We start from the raw sequence: 13767 nt of genomic DNA on the forward strand, positions 1-13767 counted from the left end.
TTGAGTTTTGAGATGAAGAAATAGGACTGCAGAAGCAAGCAGTGGTCAAGTAGGTCAGCTTCAGAAAATGTACACATCACTGGCATGAAACTGCTCTTTTGTCTCTTTATTGAGAAAGAGGAAGGGAAGGGGATAGGTCCGTGTAAGACTTAGAAGACTTACACTTGAAAGTAAGGGCATGTTTACAATAGTTCAGTTTGTTTTGTCTCCTAAGTGACTCTGATTCAGGTATGAATTATAATAATGCACTAAACTAGCTCAATGTGGAGTGTTGCTCCCATGATAGAAAATAGACTTTCTCAGCAACAATAAAATTTTGCTTTAATGGGAAAACTTTTGACTTTGTCAGTTTAACCTCATAAAGAATCTCTTTTATTGGATCTCCATTGGACTTCTATGAAGGTAGGTGAGGGAGGGAGGATCTTTTCTATTTCCCTCAAACCCTAAAATTTTCAAATTTTTTTCCTGTAATTTCTGATTAATAGTGCCCTTGATTTTGATTTATATGAAGCTATTATTCATTATAAGGGGAAAAAGAAGTCACTTTTTTCAATTTAATTTTAAAAATTAGGGCCAGCAGTGATGGAATTTAAAATCAAATTATCCTGTCAGAGTGACAGATAAATCTCAGGCGTTTCTAATGAGATTTTCCACAGTCAGGATGCTAAAATTTTCCCCTTTCTTAGGCTCTCTCATTCCCAGTTTTGACAGTGAGTGACAGTGAGCATCTGCTTTTTGAAATACTCTGCTATTTGAGGCGTTTTGGTTCTTATTTAGAGATTTGGGGTTGATTTGCTTCCTTGTTTGTTCTGGGTTAAAGGAGAAAAAGTATATACACAGGTATCACCTGGGTAAGTCTTTTACTACAGAAATCTGTAGGTAATTACCATTTACCTGTATGTGGTTAAGTGCAGCAGATTCACCACTTCTACTCTTACCTTGATTCCACAGCTGGTCTACACATTTGATGTGGTGTTCTTAATATGCTACTTTTCATTTTTTCTCATCCTAAATAGAATTTGAAATCTGAAGTGCTTTCACTGTATTGAGTAGATCTCTTTCATTATATATTCAGTTAACAATTTTGTTTTATGTAGTCAAAGACTTAGCAATTCTATTTCTGATAGCTAAAAATAAATGAGTCTTTGCTGGTCCCTAAAATGTGTACCTAATGACAATTCTTAAGTGGAATAATGGAGGTGCACTTTATTCCTCTGCAAAAGAATGTATTGAAGTTATACAACCAATATATTCAATGACACTTCCTAAGTAACTGAATTGCCAATAGGTAGTTTATAATGTCTTCAAGAAACAAAGGGAATGCAGAAAGAAATGAGTGGTTGTGACAGCACCCTACATATAAGAGATTGTCTTTGAAAGCACAGCAATGCTAGGTTGATTCAAGACTCAGCCTCTTCCCCAATAGATACTAAATAAGGAGCTCATGAAATGTCTTGAAATATGTTTGGTTTTTTCACATGTACAAAAAGGTTTATGGTTTGTCTCATTTTCTTTTCACAATCCTTTTTTCTCTTTATTATTAGCCCAAAGCTAATCAAAAGATAGAGCTGCAATGTAGAACTTTGCTTCTTCATTATAGTTCTGTTTTGGCATGTTGTTACAGTCCATGAAACAGAGGATATTAACCAGCAAGTGCCCCTTCAGAAGCCTGCTTTGGTTACTCAATTATTATTCCAAAACTAGAAAGGGAGAAGATACTAGGTAGTAATTCAAAGAACAGATGACACTCAGAAGAAAATATGACATGGCTCCTAAGTGTAGGCCCTGAAGAGCTGAGCCTATTGTACATTAGTTAAGAGTCTTAATAAAAGAACAGAAGGAAGGGAAAATAACACAAAATGAGGAATGAATTACTTAAGATTAAGTAGTTTCTATTACAGAAATAGGCAACATGTAGAGCTAATGGCAGACATTTTCTAACAGACAGATGGAATGGTCTCATCTCCCAATAGTATTGATACGAAGTCTCTGTTAAGATTCATTTTTCCAGAAACATTTGCATATAAATATAAACATCATTACTAGGGGCTAATTGCCCTGTAGGAACTAAAATGTGTGAATTAGCATCTTTAGTCGTTTTTATTATTATTTTTTAAAGTATCTCTAACACGTATCATATTTGGTACTGCATGGCTGCAACAGATAATTACCACCATTAAGAATCTCAAAAGCAAAATCAAAACCATTTGGAATGGCTTCCAGGGTAACCCAGCACAGTGAGTAGCCACCAAAATGAGTATTTGAGGTTTACGTTCATGCATATTCATAAGGACACTTAATTCGACATTCATAGTAGGGGGCTTTTGAAAGCTTGTCAAAAGAGCAGCCCCCAAAGAAGACCAAGCATCAAAGGTAAGATGATGCAGTACATCTCACTCCCATACACATACAAATGTCGCTTGCAGAAGGCAATGAATAACACTAAAGGAATTACTTTAACTATTCAGAGATAGCAATGCCTTTGCCTTTTTTCCCATTCATCTTCTTGATTGGAAAGGTCAGGAGTCTAAGTTTCTCAAAGGGTGACCATGAGCATCCATTCTGGAATATATAGATGGGGATGATTAATGCCCCTCACTTGTGCAGAATATGAAGAAGAGTCCCAGGACATGTCTTAAGCACAGAAAGAAAAGGAGGGCGTGTGAAAAGATATAGCCATGCTGAGATGCTGATTGTATCTGAAATATTGCCCACTTTGCGTACTGGATCTATGAGTTCAGGTGTTGCTTTGTTTGAGTGTTGTGTTCAGAGTTGATGTTGCTGACACTTACAACTTTTCAAAACCATTTCCATAGCATTCAGCAAATGTTTGTTCTGGTGGAACAAATCTGTTAAATTATAGATAACAAACAGTACAAAGAAACCTGTGCAAATGTTTCAGTTTCAGTTTTGTGCATTATACTTAAATGTATAATTCATTGTTAGAATGAAATTTTCTACACATCAGGGTACTGCACTGGATTTTCTAATTCTTATCCCTTTGCACTCTTCAGAGGCACAGGTGTCTGAGGTTCTGAAAGACACAAACAGCATTGAAGATGGCACCTCACCAGTTCCTTTCCAATGTCCACGCCTACAAGTCATCCCTGTTTTCCTGCCATTTCTTCTTTCCATGGCTATCTTTCCTTAGCCTCTTTTCTCACACTCTTGATGTTCCATTGTTCCTAGGAATGGTCTAAATATGAAACAATGACTCTTTTCCCATAATTGCTTTCACAATATTTATGAGCATTTAATTCTGCTTAATCTCTCTTTACTGCTTTCATATAATCATTGCGTTAGGAAAATACTGGAGAATGACATTTGTAGCTTTAGAAATGCTCTGGAAATTAATGCCATGGCACTACTAGACTTAGCACAAACTTCAAGTGACAGCAGTTACATTGTTTTTTTGTAAGTTGAATTTGCTAAAGTTAACATTAAGTTAAAGAAAAATAAAGTCCAATTTAGTGGTAATTCTTTGTTGAACAAAGTTCTATGTTTAAAGATATATATGCTTATAAAATAATGGTAGTAATTATTTTTAAAATTGTCAAAATATGATTTTTTGCTTATAGTCCCTAGTGATAATCGTTAATAGATGATTTACTTGAGAAGAGATTCACAAATCAGAGCAAATATCTAAATCATTAACTTTTTAAACCACCCTATCAAAACAAAAATGGCATGAGAGAGAAACACGGTTGAATTGATTTCAAGCATAATTTACAATGTATTTCAAAATATATTTTAAATATACTAAAAATATTGCATTCAAAAACAAAAAACATATAATAAATATTAGTGTATGCACACATAGCTAAATGATGGTATATATAGAAAACACAGAAACTTATATGTGTGTGCATGCCTATAAATTGAATATGTGTAGAATTAAGAAAAAAGCTATTTCTGAAAAAAAGAATGACTATATGGGTCATAATATTGGCTGTCTTTAGGAAGAGCAATGGTTTACATCCTTATTCACATCATATAGCAAATCAAGAGGGAAACAAACTAAAATCATAGATTTTACAGTAAGTATAAAGCTAACATGTACTGCAATAAAATGACAATTTAGATAATTACTTTTTGTGATCTCTTCACTTGTAAGAAACAACACCCTTTGCCTTAAAATTTTTAAGCTTCAAAACAATGTAGGCAATCATCATGAAGAAGATCAATATATTTGAATTAAAATTTACAAGCAAAAATACACCAAAATAGCCATTGTTAGCAAAATTAACTGATAAATAGCAAACAGGAGAAATACTTTTCCAAGATATTAAAGTTGAAGATAAAGAATTTATATGTTCTCTGGAGTTTTATAACGATCAACAACAGTAGTTTTCAAATACACCAACTGCAGAGGAAACATTGAACCTCAGGTGTAAATGAACATGAAAAATTAAAACCATCATGACCTCCTTTTTGTTGGTGGTGTTCCTTTTTTAGGCTAACAATCAAAGCCAATATTTTATTTTTAAAATGATTTAGCATATAATAGTCGTGCAGGGGGATACATTGTAATATTTACATATGTGCTTAGACTTACCCCCTCCATTGTTTTTCCCCCTCCTCCCTTCTTAGTACAATTTCAGCAGATTTCATTGTTCTATTCTTATAGATGGATACAAATACTTCCAGCATATTTTCCTTTCCTTATGCCCATCCTCTTCCCACTGGTACCCATCCTCTTCATTTTTTAAAAAGTATATATTGATAGTCCAAGGGGATTTCACCTTGATACTTCAGACCTTTCTATATCATGCTTTAGTCAGATTAACGCCCCCTCCATTACTTACTCATTCTCTATCACCATGCTCCCCTAATATTCAACAGCTTACAGTACAGTGCACATTATATCCCTATATAGATGGGCTGTTTCAATATTTTTGATTCTCTAACATTTCTATACCTCTTCCATGTCTCATAGTCCCCTCAGACAGACTCACTAATATAATTTTGTTCTCTCTCACTATATGTACGTATGCTTATATATGATCATATATTTATCTATATATACATTTAACTTATAGTTCTAGCTTTCACATATGAGGGAAAACACTCAACCTTTGACTTTTTGAGCCTGGCTTAATTTTCCTAACATGAAGTTCTCCAGTTCCATCCATTTACCTGCAAGCAACATAATTTAGTTCCTCTTATGGCCGAGTAAAACTCCATTGTGTATATATGCCACATTTTCTTAACACGTTTATCAGTTGTCAGGCATCTGGACTACCACCATAGCTTGCAAAGCCAACATTTTAAAAGGTAAAAATCCTGCCACTGTGGGGAAAAAATGTGGGAAGTCTCATACAAACTTTTCTGTGTGTAAATATGTATTGGCTTTCTGGAAAGGAGTTTTACCTTGACAACTGGATCTTGAAAAATCTTACAGAAAACATACAATTGATTCAAAATTTAAGAATATTCCCTGTATAATTGACCAGAATTTCAGATAATTACTTACAAGTAATTACTTATAATTTCACTTATGTTCACCCCAAGAATTTTCAAAAAGATCCAATTATTAGAAAAATAACAAAAACAATGTCAATTGTTATGTATGTTTTTATACTGACTAGAATCTGCCAGTTCCCGACTCTGATTTTTAATCTACCTTCAATTCTCAAGGTCTGTGTAAGTGACACGGAGATTCTGTTAGAAGGACATTCATGTCCTTCAAATCAGTCAATATGGGGAGTTACAAAGGGGTAGTGAAGCTTTGTGCACGAAGAAAATGGTGGCGAAGGCAGCCCAGCCAAGCCAACTTGGAGAGCACAGCCTTAGCGATGCAAAAGAAAAATACTTAGTAACTGATGACTACACAGTCTGTTAAGTTAGTATTTATTTATGCACTGTTCGTAGTTTAGTAAGCAATTTATCTATGAACTAACGATTAAAGTCATAAATCAAATGTGGACTCTTCCGTATGGAAGCTTGGAACCTTGAGTTGGAGGCAGATGTCTGCATATATGTTTTAATATTTGACACTCAGTATCTTAAATTAGGAAATTGCTACTTAATCCCTTTCCCAGAACCCACCATATTTAGTAGAAAAACTTTCCTTCATGATTATTACTTCTTTATCAGATGAGAAAGTTCTTGCATCCAATTTCCTTCCTTGGAACAATCTGAATCTAGTTGTTTGTCTTTCTGCACTTAGTTTTTTAGAAAACAAAAGCACATGGTAGAGGACATACTGATCTAGCTCAGAGTTGTGCTCTAAATTCTTGGCTACTTCTTTAATATTTGTTAAATGAATGACCTTTTTCTTCTATTATGACTAAGCTCTTTTTAATAGGTGGGTAGAATATGTACACAAGAGCAAAGAAGGTTAAGGAGCTCCTCATCAGTGACTTACACCCTTGTATCTAGTTTCTCTGGGGCAGAGATCAGGAGAATCATAGTTCTAGGACAGCCCAGGCAAATAGTTCTTGAGATTCTATCTTGAAAATATCCAACACAAGAAAGGGCTGGGGGAGTGGCCCAAGTGGTAGAGTGTCTGCCTAGCAAGTGTGAGACACTGAGTTCAAATCCCAGTAATACCAAAAAAGAAAAAGAAAAGAAAAAATCAGAGGGGAGACATTTGTGCTTTAAGTTTTTGGAAAAGTGGAAGTAATGCTAGCAAAATTAATTACAGAGGAAGCTAGGTGCAAAAGGTGCTTTCGTATATTTTAATGATGGAATTTCGGGACCTTACAGAATAAGTATTTTTAACTTTTCTAAATAATATTTGGTGATTTTCAGTGTTCATATCCATATTGAAAATGAGAACAGAAATTGATATAAATTATATTTATGTACTTTGTATTGTCGTAGTACTTAATTTTTTCCAATCTACTGGGCAAAAGAGTTATACATCGTTTTCATTTTAATTTGCATATGCTTTGTTATATTTGAGAAATATTTGTTTGCCATTAATCTTATCCATAAAATATCACTTACTCATTTACCTTCATAAAATATAGCCTTGCTCAATTTTTCTTACTGAATTCGAATTACTGTTTTACCAATAATTTTCACATAGCTTTGCAAATATTGCCTAAACATTTGTGGGATTTTTTTCCTTTAAGGAAATGTTAGAAAAACATAGGCTTTGTGGCTTTATCTAATTTTTTTTTCATACTAGAGTTTGATATGCCTCCAGCCCTTTATGCTTTGGTTAATTTTTCAGATAGGATCTCACATTTTTACCCAGACCAATCTTGGACTTTGATCCTCTTATCTGTGCTTCCTGAATACTGAGATTGCAGGCATGTACCCCAAAGCCCTGCACACTTCACATATTTTTGTTTCACTATAGTTGTAGCCTGGACTCTGTATTTTTTATGGCATTTTATGCAATTTTTGAGAATTGCTTTCTCTCAGGTCATAATGATATCGTACTACATTTTTCTAAAGTTTTATAGATTTGCATTTTAATAATTTTGAATAGTTACTTACTTAAATTTATAAGAGAAATTTCTGTCTTTCTTTTCCCTGTATTAAGACATTAGAATCTAATTTTATTGTTTTCTGACATATGAAGTAAATTCAAAACATCAGTGGGTCAGTTTCTAGGAACTCTATTTACCTGATTTTTAGTTTTAGATTTCAGGTTGAGTCAGTCTGCTCTCGTTTTATTTTTTTTCTTTAAAATTGTCTTATAGAAGCTAAATATCCCTTACTTTTTTGGGAAAGTTTTAATGTGTAGACATGTTTAGAGTGTAAATGTAGAATGTTTTACTTAAGTTTGGTAACTGTTTATCTTCAATTAATGGATGCAATCATTCTGAGCCATTTTACTTCCCTTGCAATGTCCCTGGTTCAGGTATGAATCTCAGGCATGGGATTGATTACATGCTGCAGACACACATCCTGATATCTATCTCTGCTGAGTTTCCAGTTATTTTCTTTACTCTGCTCCAGTTTCAGCTCAAGAAACCTTTTGTGGTTTTTGTTTTGACTCACAGCAAAGGGTGGGAATGCTTGTGTTTGGAGATTTCTTTTTATATATTCTTAACTACACATATTATAAAGCATGCGTGTTTGTTTTTATGAGTATCTACTTGTTTTCTGGTGTTAAAGTACTTGAGAGCTTGCATTCTAGTCAGACTCACATGGAAATCTTTGTCAAGTATATTTGTCTTTACACACTTTCTTTCATTCTTGCTCCTTTCCTGAACATAAGGAAACATGAAAATTTGCACGGCCATTATATAAAATCATATAGCGCTTCCACAAAATACCAGAAACAACTAGCAAAAGAAACAGCTATTCCTTTTCCAGTTGTATACATCCAGAAGAAAGGAACTGTATCTCAGATCTCTGCTAACTCATTGCAATATTATTCACAATAGCAAAACTACAAAAACAACCTGAGCATCAGTTAAGAGATGAATGGGTAAATCACAATAGGAAGGGTATGGGTCCACTGTGGAATATTACTCAGCCCTTTAAGTGGGAGAACTCCTGAAATTTACACAGCATAAACTTAGTAGACACTATGCCAAGTGAATTAGGCCAGGCATAGAAAGACAAATACTATATGGTGTCACTTATATGAGAGATTTTTTTTCAAAGTTGCTAAAATTAATTTTATTTATTTATGTATTTATTTATTTTTAAAATATTTTCTCACCTTTATTGTTATGCTGGGTGGAGGTACATTGTGGATGAGAAATATTAAATGCTTGAACTCATAGAAATAGTGGACGAGTGGTTACCTGTTACTGGGAAATAGATTGATCAAAGGGTAAAAGTTTTGATCATCCAAGTGAACAGAATGTGACTATAGTTAATAACACTGAAATTTGAAATTGAAACTTGATAGGAATATATCACAGGTATTTTTACCACATACACACAAAGGATAACTATGTGAGGTGATGGATATGTTAATTAGCTTGATTGTGATAATCACTTCATAATGTATACATACATCAAATCATCATACTTGAATATAAATTTTATGTGTCAATCATAGCAAAGCTGGGGGAGGCTTGCTTCTCTAATACCACTTACAGTTCTTATTTATATATGTTTGTTAAATGCTTTTACTATTACATAGATTCTCCTAATTTTTTAACAACTTCTCCCATTCCCATCACTTTAAGTGTCCTGAGAAATAAATTTTAATTTCAGTATGGAACCATTTCTATCATGTCAGAACTATGCTTTAATTTTTTTAAAGTGTTTTTAACCCTTGAAGAAACTACATCTTGTTTTGTATACAAGAACTGTTTTTTAAAGACAAAATCAAGCACTATCCACAAAAAACCCTCTAAAATCCATGTTTTCAGCTCTTTTTTTTTATTTCAGTTGAAAATAGAATATGCAATGATGTTCCTGACACAATCCATGAAAACTTTCTAACTAAGTAAACTTGTGTCGTTGGAGCTTTTACAAAACTTTTAAGCTCCATCCTTCAGCTTTGCTCTCTGCTTTTAAATTGGTCTTCATTTTCTCTCATAAGCTAATTCAGTGTCAAGACTAACTCAACATGAAGCTGTTACAAAGATTTTCTAGGCTCCAAACACAGTGATCATATTTGCTCCTGTCAGTGACAACACTTTTGGAACACCCCATCAATAAAAACATGGAGATGGGATGAGGGGAATTCGGGAAAATTAAAAATGAATTGGACAAAGAGCCAGCTAAAATACTGGATACCCAGCTAAATATGAAATTCAGATAAACAGCAATTGTAATGATAATATTGATACTGTGATTTATAAACACCAAACAGATAGCACATGAGACATACTTACAATAAAGAATTTACATTTATGTTACGTGAAATTAAAATTCAATACAGCATTTTTGCAGTTTAGTTTGCAAAATCTGTACGATTGTATAATGATTGGGGTGACGACTGTATTCATTGTTTCCTCACAAAGAGGAAGATTAGATTTCACATACAGAAAGCTCAGGTAAACCATACTCATTTCTAGCAGGCAAAGATCATTGGTCAACAAATGACCCATCTCTTGTTTTATTTAGTTGATAATCCATTCACTCAACTTACTAATTCCCCAATGCATTTTCTTTTCTTAATTTTATCATTTTTACATTTACTCACATGTGTATACATTGTTTGGATCACCTCTCCTCCCCACCTCCAGTACATTTTCAATAACTAGAAATGTTCTATCTTCCATGTTTACCTTTAAAATAAAACCCTACCTTCTTTAGCTCCCTGAACTTTCTGTTGAACTCACACAGGTGTGAATTAAGATAATATCACTATTTCACCGTCAGTAGCCTCTTCCTAGGACTCCCACCCTCAGCCTGCCCTATTTTCAATTTCTTAAATACCATGAGTCCCATCACCTAGTTGCCTTTTGTTTATAATTTATTCCCCTCACATATTTTGTATTGTTAATGAGGGCAGAGATATATTTGTTTTACTTAGTTTCTTCTTTGCTCTCATTGTCGTTTCAGGCACCTAGCACCTACCACACAGGAGGTGGTCAACAAAATATTAAAATACCATTTAAAATTCACTGATGCTTTTTCTTTGTATATTCATGTTTGATAGAAGTGCTTTATTTTAAAACTCTGTGCTTGTAGTCAGCATTGTCTTTATAGATAGGTTACTATTTATTAATATCTTATTTCTCTGCTTCTGTCTTAGGCAAGACATTCAGTAACTACATCCACAAAACTTTACTTTCCTGCAGTACCAATCATAGGCAGTAGGAGTGATTTCTTGTGTCCCTCCTTTAAAAGGCATAGACTTTTGTTTTTATATTTCTTTTAAAACAGTCTTAAAAACTACCTTTCAGTAGAACATGTGCCAAGTAGAAGAATGTTCTTACTCTACCGCTTTTCCACCTCCAGTCAAGTTTCTATCTTAGCTATTTTATTGTTGACATCATCTACTTATGAACCTTGGAAAATGCCATTACTAAATATCTTTACACTCCTGCTAAATTTTAAAAAGACAAAGCAAAACAAAAACAATACTGAGATGAATTATAGGTAGTAAATATGCATAAGTAAGTAGTCTTAATCTTGCTTGGAGGCAGGGCATAGATGGTAGATGAGACACCCTCATAGTTCAGAATCAGAAGAACACTTGCTAATAGAGGTATGGTGTTACCAGAGTAGGAAAGCTACTAGTCATTTAAATGCTTCTTATGTTAAGATGATTACAAACACTGAGAGGAAAGGGTGTGGAGTTCAGAATTTTCTGATCCTTAAAATATTCTGCCAATACACTTTAAATGTGAAACTTCTACATGGTCACTGATATTATAATTTCATGTCCTCTTCTACTTAATAAGTCACTATGATCCCTATACAATTTTAAATAGTTCCATAATTATCACTTATAAACATAATCGTATATCATTAAACTATTTTTAAATAAGTACATTATGATTAAAGAGCAATAACCAGGACCTATTACTTTTTTCAACTTACTATAGCTCTGAGCATGGCTCTCAACACTTAGGAAATTAAATAAGCATTTTAATTTCCTACTGTGTAGTTAACTGAAATGATAGATCATAGACTTTGAAATCAGAGTCAAATTTAGATTACAAGTCTTAGTTTAAAGGAAAGTGACTTCAGGCAAGTTGTCTGATCTACTTCGGTTCCATGTTTATTTTTGATAAAATTATTTTCCTAAATAACAATGAATAACTTACTGGATTGTTGAAAAGAGTAAATGTCACTATTCATGTAAAGTCCTAGCACAAGTTATAGTATATAGTAAGTCCTCAATAGCTTTTAGATATATTTCTACTGGTAATGTATTTTTTCTTCTTTTTTAAAACTATAGACAGTAAGAGAGTCTTTGAAGTATATCACAGCCTTTTTTTCTTTCTCAAGGACATCGTTTTCTGTGGGTAAAAATAGTGTAGTGAATCACAAGCATCACTGATATGTTAATCGCATATTATCAAACATTACTGAACATTACATTGTGTTTACTTTCATCAGGGAGATTGTGCACGATCATATTGGGTCAACAACAGGAACATGACTTCCCTTACTGCATATAACTTAATAATATTTGAGCCTGCAGTTATGTTTGGTACCCAAGAAATAGATGACTGTGTTGCTTTGCCGCATTTAAATGGAAAGGGAAAAGAAACTAAATGAATTATTAAAAAGAATGGGATTGAGATTGTCTAACTGAATGTTTAGGTAGAGAAATCCATACAATAAGTAAAATGCATGATGGGAAATTAAAGAACAACGTGTCAGGTGATTCTGAAATCATCATCTGCAAACTTTACCATATGTGATGCAGATAACAAACTTTGGGCAACATTCATCAAAGAATGTTGTAGTTGTAATACTTCTTCAATGTTGAATATTAACACTACATGCAGTCATAATGCTATCTGGAAACATTTTATTTCTGTAGTGAATAATTTTAATATATAGCAGTGTTATACTTTTCTGCTGAAATGAAACAGAACTCCCTAGAGTACTTTTTCTGGTTCATTCCCATAGGATGGTGATCATGTATGTGCTTACATTTGTAAGTTAAGTTATGTGTTTAGAGATGTAATAGCCCCTGCTTTTATACAGTTCTTCTTTCCTCTAAGGAATTCAACACATTTCATATAGGCTTTGGAAAAATGGAAAACTAGTACTTATTCTTGACCTACTGTACTCCTGGAATATTATTTATTTTCCCTCAAAGCCCTTTTGTAAGAAATCTAAAATGAGACCAAATGAGAAACAGAAATGATGGAGAAACAACTAACACAAATTTAACTTATTTACCCAAAATCTTTCAGATCCAAAATTAACAAATGAATATCAAAACCTTAGTTAAAGTTTAGTCTTACAGGGCACTGATACCTGTAATAAAATGAGACATCAATGAGATGGTAAGTAGGGCTAGGGAAATTAAACTTTCAAAGGGGCAATATTTCCTACTTAAAGAAATGAATATTCTATATACAGAATTATTTCCTAATTTGTATATACTATGCTCATTTGAAATGTTCATCTATGCTCTTCTACCTAATATCCCAGGATATTCTTTTGCAATATCTACATAATATCACTCCATGTGGTCATTGAATGAGTGACATTTGTAATCATTAAAATGTCAATCTGAAATATTGAACCTACATTCATAATTTCTATTAATGAGAGACCAAAATCAACAGGTAAAATGATTTGCCAAAGATGTTCAGCATGTTGGTGAGGAAGACATTTTAATCTCTGCTCTAGCACTTCTGTGTCATCATAGGCAAGTTATTAGACTAACTTTTAAAGCATTAGATTACCTATGTATATAACATGGAGGAATTGATAGTACTTGATATGCAAATGTATACCAACACTATAGTAGTATTTAAGCAAGAAGCCAGGTGTCACAACGTAGCAGATTTGAAGGTCATCATGAATCTCCAGTTGGCCATTGTAGATCACCCTGTCTTACCAAACCACCAGGGTTTCACTTTTGTCTACTGCTTATCCAGGCTAACAGAAATCCACCTATGAGAAAATGTGATAACTGCTATTACCTTCACCAGACTGTACACTAGGCTGTCCAGAACTAATTCTTGGTTTGCTTTGAATATTTCTGTGACTGTTTTCTGCTCTGTAAAATGGGAGTAATCATAAAACCTGAATGGTAGAATTAAGTAAATTAATATATATAAAGTGTTAACAGTATTACTAACTGTGGCAGACACACAAGTGCTCTCTGAGTGGTAATAATCAGAGGTTCACATATGGAAACTCAGTAATTGTTTCACTTGGCATTTCTAATTCTCTCCTTGCCAGTTCTGCTTGTGCTATAGTCAGAAC

At 33.5% G+C, this 13767-nt stretch overlaps 1 long non-coding RNA gene across 1 annotated transcript in view; it reads left to right on the top strand.

Moving 5' to 3' along the window:
• The window catches only part of LOC141418235 (uncharacterized), a 1454649-nt gene that overhangs the window by 651041 nt on the left and 789841 nt on the right, over nt 1-13767 (top strand). The gene's annotated exons all lie outside the window — the stretch shown is intronic.

The sequence above is a fragment of the Castor canadensis genome, chromosome 16 (assembly GCF_047511655.1).
Source record: "Castor canadensis chromosome 16, mCasCan1.hap1v2, whole genome shotgun sequence".
NCBI lineage: Eukaryota > Metazoa > Chordata > Mammalia > Rodentia > Castoridae > Castor > Castor canadensis.